This window comes from Myotis davidii, unplaced genomic scaffold (assembly GCF_000327345.1).
Source record: "Myotis davidii unplaced genomic scaffold, ASM32734v1 scaffold375, whole genome shotgun sequence".
Taxonomy (NCBI): Eukaryota; Metazoa; Chordata; class Mammalia; order Chiroptera; family Vespertilionidae; genus Myotis; species Myotis davidii.
Window position 1 is genome coordinate 40354 of NW_006286297.1, and position 10620 is coordinate 50973.

Here is a 10620-nt window from a genome sequence, read left to right on the forward strand (position 1 = left end):
TCACTGACCACCAGAGGGCAGATGCTCAGTGCACAGGTATGGAAACATGGAACAGACTGATGAATCTCTCAGAGGGAAGGGGGGGAGGGAGGGCAGGAAGAGATTAACCAACGATCTTATATGCATATTAGAGGCCCAGTGCATGGATTCATGCACCAGTGGGGTCCCTCAGCCTGGCCTGTGGGGATTAGGCTGAAACAGCCTGGTGCACAGATTCTTGCACTGGTAAAGTCCCTCTCCCTGGCCTGTGCCAGGGGGTCTTACAGGAGGCTGAATGCCATGGCCCTTTAAGAGTGACCAGGAGAGCTGATTCTGGAGCCCAAGCATCAGGGTCAAGGCCACATGACCCCTGACAGCAATAGCAAGGCTCAGGACAGGTAGTGCTTTGTCATTTACACAGTGTTTCCTATCCACTACCCCCTGCGGCCCTCCCTACTTCCCTGTGGGGGAGAAAGGGCAGGGGCGCCTGGGAGGAACCTGAGCAAAGGTGAGCAGAATGCCCACAGCGGGCCCTGGAGGCCCCAGCTCCCAGTCAGGCAGTACTGCTCCACCGCAGCCCAAATGCCCCTCCTGGGACCCCTGCTTGGGAGACACCCATTCCCAGGCCCTAAGGCTTAGTTCCCAGCACAGAATCTGGGAAGCATCTGCCTTCTCCCTCCTTCCTGGAGCCTCACAAGTGCTCTGCTTCCTGAGAGACGGCTCTGCCTTGGCATCCTCGGGGACCGGGCCCTGGGCCTCAGGGACATGCAGATGGAGGCAAACTCCCACGCATGGCTGAAGGAGGGCAGCAGCTCACCTTTCAAAGCTTCATTCTTCTTCCTGCAACTTCTCCTGCCCCTGAGGCTCCTCCTCAGCTCCACTGGACGCTGAGACAAGAAAAACAAGGGGCTGGGACCCCATTCTCACTCTCCTCTCTAGACAAGCGGCAGATGCTCAGGGTTTGTGAACAATATGACTCTACATTTACCTACCGGGGCGCTCTGGTTCTTCCCCCTTTTATTTTTGAAGTGCATAAAAATCATCTCATGTTTTTCTTCTTTGAAAAATGTAAAGGAATATTTCTATTGGAGACCGACCAGGTATTTCTTCCATCAGTGTTCCTCAGCTCGAGAAACACACACCTCCTCAGACCTGCAGGCCCACCTGGAGTTCCCTCAGGCCACAGCCCTCCCCGGCCCCTGCTAGCGGCCCTCAGGTGCTCCCTCAGATCCCTGCCCTCCGATCAGCCCCACAGAGGGGAGGCTCACCCCAGACACCTGCCGAGGAAGGTGGTGGGGAACCAGGACTCTGGGCCTGTCCCCCACAGGTCCAGCCCTTAGAATTCCGTCCTTGGCCACTGGTCACTGTGTTTGGGGCTGTGCCCTAGAGCTCCCACCACATCTGGCCTCCTGGTTGGAGATCTCTGCATAGAAATCCTCCCACCTGCTTTAACCCCTGCCCCGCCTGGCTGGTTCCCAGCAGGATGAGGTTCTATTCTTTCCTGAGAGCAGTTGCTCTCTCTTCCCATCCAAGGAGCCTCGCTGGGTCATTCAGAAAAGTGGGAATAAGAAGGGAAAGAAAAAATCATCTGTGTTGAGTCTGAGCCAAGGGACCCTTACCTTCCTGGCATTTCTATGTTCCCTCAGTGGTGGGGAGGGTCCATCACTCCCAGAGCCATAGACTAATACAAGGTAGAGCATTACCACACACACGATGCCCACAGAGACATCGATCACCCAGCAAGTACTGGAGCACTGCCAGGTAGCAATGGTGCTTTTCAGAGGGAAGAGAAGGCTCTCCATCATCTGAATCGCACAGCTGCCCTCAGGCAACTGAACTGGCAGCCATGGTGGCCTAGAGACCCAGGCTCACATCACAGCTGTGCTAGGTCACAAAGGACTTCTGAGAGAGGAGGAGGCAGACCCACTGTCCCTCCCTCCCCAGGCCTGCAGGCTCCGTCCCTGTGTTCTCCTGGACCTTCTAGGCCTTCATCAGTTTTCCATTTATTCCTCCTAGAAGTCAGTTATTACCTGGTGTCTCTTGGAGGTCTTGGCTTGAACCCACCACTCTCCAGTGTCATTGATGTTGAATTACGTGCTCTCAGGGATTTGGGATATTTCACAGGGACTGATCCTCTCAGAATCTCCTCTGTCTTCAACTCTGTTTTTTGTTTTCACCACACATGTTTACTTTTATTTTTTTGTGAGGAAATGTAAGTTCTACTCTAGCAAATTCAATAATACCAAATTTCAATGTTTTCAGCTATTAGATTCTCAGGCCTCATCTTATAACTGGAAGTTTATAAGACCTGTTATAGACCTCGCTCCACCATTTCCGGGAACCCCAGTCCTGGGCCGACACTTTTGCTCCTTGTGTGAGTTCACCTTTGTTTTCTTTAGGGTCCCATATAAGTGACAATATGCAGTCTTTGTTTTTCTCTGCCTGGCTTATTTCACTTAGCATAATGCCTTTCAGTTACATCCATGTTGTTGCAAATCTCAACCTATTTTCTGCAAGTAATACGTTTTTTACTTCCATCAACACAGAAGTCGAAGTTTATACTTATTTAAATTTTACTATTTAATTTGTTTTTGTTTCATCAATATTTGCTGTTTAAACTCAGAACAACTGACACAGAATTTAAATTCATGATTTTATTTCTCTATTTAATAAAAATTAAAAACAGAACTGCCATTTGGCCTAGTGATTCCACTTCTAGGAAGATATCCTAAGAAGCCTGAAACACCAATCAGAATGCATATACGCACCCCAATCTTCATAGCAGCACAAGTTACAATAGCAAGGATCTGGATACAGCCCAAATGTCCATCAATAGAGGAACAGTTAAAAAAAAACAAAACTGTGGCACATTTATACAATTGAATACTATGCATCTGTAAAAAAAGAAGAATTTCTTAACCGTTGAGACAGCATGGAGGAACCTGGAGAGTATTATGCTAAGTGAAATAAGCCAGTCAGAGAAAGACAAGTATCACATGATCTCACTCCTATAAGAACCTAATCAACAGAATAATTTGACAAAGAAAATAGATCCAGAGACATGGAAGCTTGCAACAGATCAAGGATTCTTAGAAGGAAGGGAAGGCGGGAAAGATCAACCAAAAAACTTATATGCATTTATACATAACCCATGGACACAGAAAATACTAGGGTGAGGGCCTGGGAGCGGGTAAGAGTGGGGAGGAGAAAGTTAATGGGGGTGAAGGGGAAAGGAAGACATCTGTAATACTTTCAACAATAAATTTAAAAATTAATTAATGATTTAACTTAAAATTCATCAGCTAGAGGGCTCTAACAAAAATACCATAGACTGGGTTGCTTAGAAACAAGAGCAATTTGTTTATCACCATTCCAGAGGCTGGAGTCCACGATAAGGGTGCCTGCATGGTCAGGTTCTGGTGTCTGGTAAAGGCCCCCTTCCTGGTTCATGGACAACCCTCTCCTTTGCATGTATGCTCACATGGTAGAAGGGGTAAGAGAGGGCTCTTTTATAAGAGCATTAATCCCATTGGAAAGATTAGTGAATGATCCACGTGACTGAATGACTCTTATGTGCTTATCATCCCAAAGGCCCCACCTCCAAATAGCATAACTTTGGAGATTAGAATCAACAAGTGAATTTTGCAGGAGACAGACAGTCTGTGACAGGGAACTGCTCACTGACTCAGCACTTTTGCCTCTAGGCACCTGTCCTGCAAGAATAACTGACACAGAAACCATTGACTGAAGCTACTGAAGCTTCAGTCTGCTCACTTGTGTGAACCACAGCAGCTTCATATTTTTTATTTCATAATCATATTCCTAAAGAGGACTCCAATATTACATAAGCTAACGTAACCATAAAAGCTGGATCTCCCACAGACTTGCACAGTGTACACAAAGTATGTCAAGTACAGGAATGATAACTAACAAAATCTAAATACCTAGGAATAAGGAGAATTTTAAGTTGTAGCCCCAGGTTTTCTGACTTCAGCACTATTAACTTTTGAGCTCAATAATGAGCTTCAAAATTTTTTCAAGCAGAGCCTGTGGTTTGCATTATAAGATGTTTAGTGGCATCCCTGGCCTCTACCAATTAAATGTCAGTAGCACACACAGCCCTCCAGCTGTGACAGATATATATGTTTCTAGACATTCCTAGATACACCCCAGGGGGCAAAATGCCCCCTCCCACTGAGACTATAGCCATTCTAAGACAGACTATACAACCATTTAAAGGAATGCCATCATTATATAAGTCTTGACGTGGAAAAAAACAAACGTATGAACATACAGATTAAGTGACAAAAGCAAGTTGAAGATTTATATAATAGTATGAATCCACTCAATAAGAAGAATACATCTGTGTGTGAGCACACACATTGGCATGCATATGATTGAAAAGCACTGGAAAGATGCACAACAAAAGGTTAACAGTGGTTATTTAGGGAGAGGAGTGAGATAGGACAGGGTGGGAGGAAATGGTGTTGGAGAGAAAACTTTCAAGTCTAAAAACATCTCTAGAGACATTGGTGCTCTTTTAGTCTTTTAGACAGTAAAGTATTTAAGCCAGTCTTTTACTCATTAGAAAATTAAAGCGATTTATTTCCCCAAAATGAATAAAAATTATGGTACATACTTTTTAATTTATGCTCCCACCAGCAGGGTATAAGGGTTCCTGATTCCATAATACTCACTAACATTGGGTGTTATCATTCTTTATCTTCAAATACCTGAAAAGTATTTTATTATTATTTACTTTGTGTTTCCTTAACAATCAATTTGGTTAGAATTTCAAATATCTATTCACTATCTGAATTTCTTCTAAGAGCTGCTTATTCGGTCATTTGCCCATTTTTATTGCCCATTGTTCTTAGTTTTTTTACATTTTGCTGATTGACATTAACCTTTCATCGGTCACATATGTGACATATATATTGTCAACAAAGGTCATAGTCACCATTCAATCACAACAGGAATCCCCAATTTGGAATGCAGTTGAGGAAGTCTTGTAAACAAATGACATTTATATCAGAAAAATAATTTCAAAGAAGGCAAGATGAAGAGAATAGAAAATGACAATGAGCAATGGATCCTATAATCGAAAATGATATATGCTCTAAGGCAGTGGTTCTCAACCTTCCTAATGCTGTGACCCTTTCATACAGTTCCTCATGTTGTGGTGACCCCCAACCATAAAATTATTTTCATTGCTACTTCATAACTGTAACTTTGCTACTGTTATGAATCATAATATAACTATCTGATATGCAGGATATATTTTCATTGTTACAAATTGAACATAATTAAAGCATAGTGATTAATCACAAAAACAATATGTAATTATATATGTGTTTTCCGATGATCTTAGGGGACCCTTGTGAAAGGGTCATTCGACCCCCAAAGGGGTCGTGACCCACAGGTTGAGAACCGCTGCTCTAAGGGGAAAGTCGAATAGAAGCAAAGAAATGAAAATAATAACTTGTGTGGATTTGAAAGACGAATGTTTGTGGCTAGGGAGGAGAAAGCATTTTCAGTTCTTGTCTTGGTGGAGGGAGGGAGGGAATTGGCAAGGAAAAGGGCAGTGAGGGTTCCACATCAATGGAGAAGGAGTGGAAGGAGGCAGTGATGCTTGAAAATGGCTGAGGAGAGCAAGCTGTATACCTGATGCAGGGCCCTATGTGGATCCTGCCTCTACCACACACAGCTCTTCCTGTCCCTGTCCCATCTTCCAGGAGGAGGAGTCTTGCAGGGTCTCTGACCTGAGCACATAGTGTATTTTTTTTTCTTGCCTTTTCTCCCTTCTTTATCAGTAGGGGAATGAATGGTGGGAGCATGTGGGGCCTGTGGCAGAGTCACACACTTCCTTGAAACTGAACATCTCATTTGAATAAGAGCTGGAGAGTTGCACAGCTTAGGTTCAAATCCCAAATCTTCCTCTTCCTAGCCATGTGACCTCAGCTCTTCATGCCCCTATTCTCCCAATGCGGTTAAATAGAAAAGAAAGACTAAAATTTAAACATCCAAATATCTCTTGTAATCTTGCTAATGGTTTAAACAAAAACTGAGAAATCCCATGTGACCAAAATAACCTTTAAGGCTTTTGGAATATCAGTGACAAACAGGGAGGGGAGGGAGAGAGAAAGAGAGAGAAGGGGAAGGAGAAGTGGGGAGGGAAAGCTGAAAGAAGAGCAGAGGGATGAGGAGAGAGAAAAGGGGAAGGGAAGGGAGGGGAGGGGAAAGAAAAGAAACTCTCATGTAGTAATCTGTCATCTGCTAGTTATTCAGTTTCACTCTATTTTCTTAGCAGCACACATGTGTATTCTGTATATGAAATTTCACTTCTATTGCTTTTGTTGTGGGACATACCCTGCAATATGTTTTCAGAATTAATTCCTCTCTTTCCTTATAAAAAAGAAAAATTCTCACCCTGGCCGGTGAGAGCATGATCCCACGCACCAAAAGGTGGCAGGTTCCATTCCTGGTCACGGAGGGCACCTACCCAGGATGGGGGTTCCGGTTCCATCCCTCATCGAGGCGCTTGTGGGAAGCAAGCTATTGATGTTTCTCTCTTCTCTCTCTCTCTCTCTCTCTCTCTCTCTCTCTCTCTCTTTCTCTCTCTCTTCACACTCCCTCTTGCTCTCACTCTCAATTCGATGAAAAATATATCCTAGGGTGAGGATAAAAGAAAACCTCATCTGTAGAACTAGGTTCTGCTATTAAAGTAGGAACATAGTTTAAAGTGAACATGCTTATTAAACTACTTTTATAGATTCAATATTAAATATTAACACTTCCACAAGATAAAATCTGAACATTAAGATTAGATAAGCTGTCATGTGTAACATTAGTTATAAACTTATAACCTGCTAACCCAAGTGATGGGTATGCCACTAGCAGAATAGGAGAAGTATCTGATGAAAGCAGAGCTGTTTTTGTTATCAGAGGAGTGAGTATTCTAACTGTTTTTTCTAAGAAGGACATGTCCTCCTCTGTAATAGGGTAAGGGCCACTCTAAAATGAGAAGTTGATCTCACTTGGATGCATTTTATTGAAAACCACTCATCAAAGGTCAACTCCTGCTCCAGCTGGGAGGGAACTCAGCAAACCGTGATATGTCATCACCAGATCCCTTCAGGGATTAATGGCTCCAAAGAACACGATGCCTTTCTAAGTCTCCCTGTAATGTTGCACCCAAGAGTGACTTGTCCCACCATTCCAGTCCCGCCAGGGGCAGACCGTGGCTTTTCACAAGTGTCAGACAAACAGGACACATGTATAACCCAGGGCATATTCTAAATCTCTCTTGCTTTAGGCCAAGTCATAGCACTCATGGAACCTGCCAATCCGAAGCTGGCCTGCCCGGGGCCAGGCGGGGCAGCAAAGGATGCTTAGAGCATCTCTCACCACCAGGGAAGGCTGCAATGTCCCTGGAAAGGTATTGTCTGATTCTGCTACTAATTTGGTTCAAAGACCTTGAGAGGGCAAGGGATCCCTGTGAGTCCTTCCCTCCACATATAAAGGGCTGCACGGTGAGATTTCAGGGCGGCGCCAGTGGCCTCACAAGTCAGAGCTGAGGAGTGAGGACTGGGGCTGGGAGATGGGTCCTTCTGTGCACCAAGCAGGGTATTAGTTCACCTGCCAATTCATCTTTAAGGTCAGTCTGTGGAGTTTGTGTTGTCAGCAGTGGGAACAGCTCACATTGGGGGCTGAAAGCTAAGACATGCTTGTTATTCCTGTGCCTTTGTTTCCCACTTGGACTCATTTCTCCTCCTTTTGAGCAGCCCACCCTGCACCAGTCTGGGAAGCGACTTCCACAGGCCCAGAGAGCTTCCCCTCTCTGATTTCTAGGTGTCAGTAATGCAGGAATGTCAAGTCGCAGAGTGTAACTAAACAGAAGTTAGTGTTGATCTCACTGGACAAGGCTCTGTTAAGATGAAATAAAACACAGACTGTATCTCATCTTGATTGATGAATAACTGAGTCTCAAGGAAATATTCACTAGAGGTGCCAGAATTATGGAGGCTCCTCAGAAAGCTGGTGGTCAGGAGGTTTAAACGTTCATTGGGGATTTTACTTCACTGAGTAACCTGGAACTTGGCAATTTAAACTGGCATTTTCTTTTGCTTTAGTTCATACAATTAACCATTACCTATACCTTATTAAACATAAGTGCATGAGCTTACACAAAGTCAAGGTTCAATACATCTCATTTGGTTAATTTTCATTAGAAGAGATTTCTAGTGTTCTTTAAATGTTACTTAATTAGTAAAGTAAATTTAAGGGTTGCCATTGGAATTATGACTTTTCAAAATTAGTAATGAGTTACTGCAAATAAATCCAATTCTCTCAATAGATATAAAGGCTAATAAAAATGCCTTTGCTTTTGGGAATACAGAGAAATAGAACTGTTTATTTATCAAAGAGCAGTCCTCTTTTCCTAAAAGCTTGTTTAATTACTGATATTGCCCTTCACATATGGGTAGGGCAACCAGATATTCTTATTTGGAAGTGAAATAACTAAAGTACAAAGCCCCTCTCATGTTGAACTTGATGCTGATGGATCTATCTGACTGTTAGAGTCAGGAGCCTTGATGAACCTCTAAACCAAACCCCTCAATTTACAGATGAGGACAGTGAAGGGAAGAATCTGTCAAATTCTACAAAATGTGCTTTTCTAACAATCAATGAAATGCATGAAATAAAAGGCAATTAAACATGTATTAAGTAGGAATTATATGTCAATAATAATATGGTTGAAATAACTATAAGCCAAATATTATTTTTTTTAAATAGAGAAACAGGAATTGGAATTGGCCATGTAGATATCTGTTGACTGTTAGAACTGGAACCTTTTGTTACTTCCCTGGAAGTGTGTGTGTCTTTCCTATCAGCATAAGAATGCAATGAAACGGAAGTTAATGTTTACTTGTTTGAATACTGAGTTTGTATGTTTGAAATGTAACTGAATTAAATCACATACTGTCTCCATCTCAGCACTGCATGGCTTGTTTGTTCACTAATTCAACAGATGTTTGAGTGCCAGCCCCTTCCAGGTCTGTCTGGGGTGGCCATTCAGGTGTGGTCTCCTGAGTCCAAGACCACAAGCTGTGCTTGTATCTTGTCACCAAGAGCCGCATGTGCTGGTCTCTGCTGCCCTAGCGGATTTGGGCACGAGGGTCCCAACACTCACAGAATTGCAGAAGTCGATATGCAATCACACACCCAATATTTAAAGACACGCGGCCTTTGACCTGCAATTATACTTCTAAGAGTCTCGCTATAGATATGCTTATATAGGTGAGTAAAATGAATGATTCACTCGGGGTTTTTGTGTAGTAGAGCCAAACAGGAATGAATTTAAAAGTCCATCAGTGTAAGACTGGTTGAATAAATTACAGCATAGCCATACACCATGGAGACTTTGAAACCCATGAGTGCTAGAAGGAGATACTTCATTAAGTGAAAACATCAGAATGCAGAACAGTACATATAGCACAGTCCTGCTTGCAGAAAAGAAAATGTCATATACTCACAGGGTGGGGCAAAAGTGTGTTTACAGTTGTGCATACGCAAAGCAGAGTTTATTCTTGTATTATTATTTATTAACTAGGGGCCTGGCGAATGAAGATTCGTGCACTGGGCAGGGAGGGGGGGGCAGTGCTATGCAAATTAAATGAGATGACAAGTGTATAACACAGTGTCAGGAATACTCAACAATAATAGTCGGCTCCCGCTTCCCTAAAAGCAATGGACTTTGGTGGCTGTGAATTGAGGTGTCCTGACTACCGAACCTGCCGGGTGTTACAGAGCCCCCTTGATCCTTGCCTGGGCGGCACCTGGGTTTGAATGAAGAGTTTCTGTCTTTGCAATCATAAAGCGAATTGTCTGAGACCCCCAACCCAGTTTGGTTTGTTGCTCACAGAATAACAGAGGCTTTTTTTTTTCTTTGCTCCATTGGTGGAGATTTCCTGGAAGTTTTAGGATATCTTCCCTTTAATTTTTCCTAGACACTCTGATTTTACTAATGTCTCTCACCTTTGCTTTCCTTCCATTCCCAACTGCAACAGTAACTACTCCAGGCTCATTTTGCTCTACTGTCTAGGAGATCCGTCTGCCATCAGAACTATGATTCCCAGCATTTCTGGTGCTCCCCATGCTCTGGGCTTCTACTTCCGGTCCTGGGGATGCCATCAGAACTACAATTCCAAGAATTCCTGGTGCTCCCCATGCTCTGTGTTTTCCCGATAGAGGGAGTCACATCCCCACAAGCCTCCAGTTCTCCTGCTCTGCTCTTCTTCCAGTGACCAAGGGAGCCACGTCTTCCCAAGGGAGTGACCAAGGGAGCAACCAAGGCAGCCACGTCCCCCCAAGCTGTTGGCTCTCCCACTCTGCTATGTGTATGCAAATTACCCGCCATCTTTGTTGGGTTAATTTGCATACTCCTCATTTCCTGGTGGGTGTGGCTTTTGGGCGTGGCTTGAGCATAGCAGAGGGATAGTTAATTTGCATGTTTCTCTTTTATTATATAGGACTAGAGGCCCGGTGCACAAAAATTTGTGCACTGGCGGGGGAGGTGGTCCCTCAGCCTGGCCTGTGGCCTCTTGCAGTCTGGGAGCCCCTGGGGGATGTCCGACTGAT

The 10620-nt window shown here is 43.9% G+C and overlaps 1 long non-coding RNA gene across 1 annotated transcript in view; it reads left to right on the forward strand.

Moving 5' to 3' along the window:
* Positions 1 to 7534: 7534 nt before the first annotated feature.
* LOC107182130 overlaps positions 7535 to 10620 on the forward strand; it is an 18674-nt gene continuing 15588 nt past the window's right edge. The window contains exon 1 of the long non-coding RNA XR_001512854.1: positions 7535 to 7636. This is a non-coding gene — a long non-coding RNA (uncharacterized LOC107182130). The remainder of the gene's footprint in view (positions 7637 to 10620) is intronic.